This window comes from Cynoglossus semilaevis, unplaced genomic scaffold (assembly GCF_000523025.1).
Source record: "Cynoglossus semilaevis isolate Cse_v1.0 unplaced genomic scaffold, Cse_v1.0 scaffold282, whole genome shotgun sequence".
NCBI lineage: Eukaryota > Metazoa > Chordata > Actinopteri > Pleuronectiformes > Cynoglossidae > Cynoglossus > Cynoglossus semilaevis.
In genome coordinates, this window is record NW_007585127.1 from 50,100 (window position 1) to 51,543 (window position 1,444).

The window sequence follows — 1,444 nt, forward strand, 5'->3', positions numbered from 1 at the left end:
GAACCAGGAACCAGGAACCAGGTGGGAACAAGAGTCGGGTCACAAAACCAGGAAGATGGCGTTCGAAAAATAGAAGTATATCAAAATATATTTGAAAAATATATGATGCACAAATATATCAAAATATATTAAAAATATATGATGCATAAATATATCAAAAATATATGATGCATAAATATATACATATATTAAAATATATTAAAGATATATGATGCACAAATATATAAATATATCAAAATATATGATGCACAAATATATAAATGTATCAAAATATATTAAAACTATACGACGCACAAATATATAAATATATCAAAATATATTAAAAGTATGCAGAAATATATAAATATATCAAAATATATAAAAAATATATGACGCACAAATATATAAATATGTCAAAATATATGATGCACAAATATATAAATATATCAAAATACATGACGCACAAATGTATAAATATATCAAAATATACAAATATATTAAAATATATAAAAAATTTGACGCACAATTATATAAATATATCAAAATATATAAAAAATATATGACGCACAAATATATAAATGTATTAAAATATATTAAAAATATATGACGCACAAATGTATAAATATGTCAAAATATATTAAAAATATATGACGCACAAATATATAAATATATCAAAATATACAAATATATCAAAATATATAAAGACTATGACGCACAAATATACAAATATATCAAAATATATTAAAAATATATTTTGATATATAAAAAACATATGACGCACAAATATATTCAAAATATAGATATACACAATATATACAAATATATTTGGAAAAATATACAAAAATTCTTGTAGTGATGATAAGACAGAAAAAGTAAACAGTTCTAATGTACTGCATTATTGAGTACAGTAGAAGGGTTAATTTATTTGACCTGTACTGCGTGTACTGCGTGTACTGTGTGTACTGCGTTTACTGTGTGTACTGCGTGTACTGCGTGTACACGATTCAAACTAGTACATTTCACACACTGTTTTACTTCTAAAGATCTGGTCCGCAGACCTTCGAGTTCGACGCGTGGCCTCCGTGGTACTTGTGTGTACTCGTGTGTACTCGCGTGTACGATGTACTTCGAGGTTTCCTTTAAAAAAAAAAAATACGGATTGATTTTCAACGTCAAATTAAAAGTCTTCCTGCGGGAGAAATGTACCAAAATAAAATGTTAAAAATATTTAACATTCACTCGTTGAACTACGACGACGCCAGTCCACCTAAATATATAGAAGTATATTTGATCTATATTTACAGCAATATAAACAAACCAGAACGTGGGAACGTTAGTCAGTTTACGACAGAAATGTTTTGATCGTTTCTCACGCTGGTCGTCACGGTAACCAGAGGTTTACACTGAGACTCTTGTCTTGTTTGACATATATATGAAATATAGTCTTTAATCATCTGCCCCCCCC

At 27.2% G+C, this 1,444-nt stretch overlaps 1 protein-coding gene across 1 annotated transcript in view; it reads left to right on the top strand.

The window, feature by feature from the left end:
• Nucleotides 1-1,444, top strand: part of fzd10 (frizzled class receptor 10) — an 8,035-nt gene that overhangs the window by 2,302 nt on the left and 4,289 nt on the right. The gene's annotated exons all lie outside the window — the stretch shown is intronic.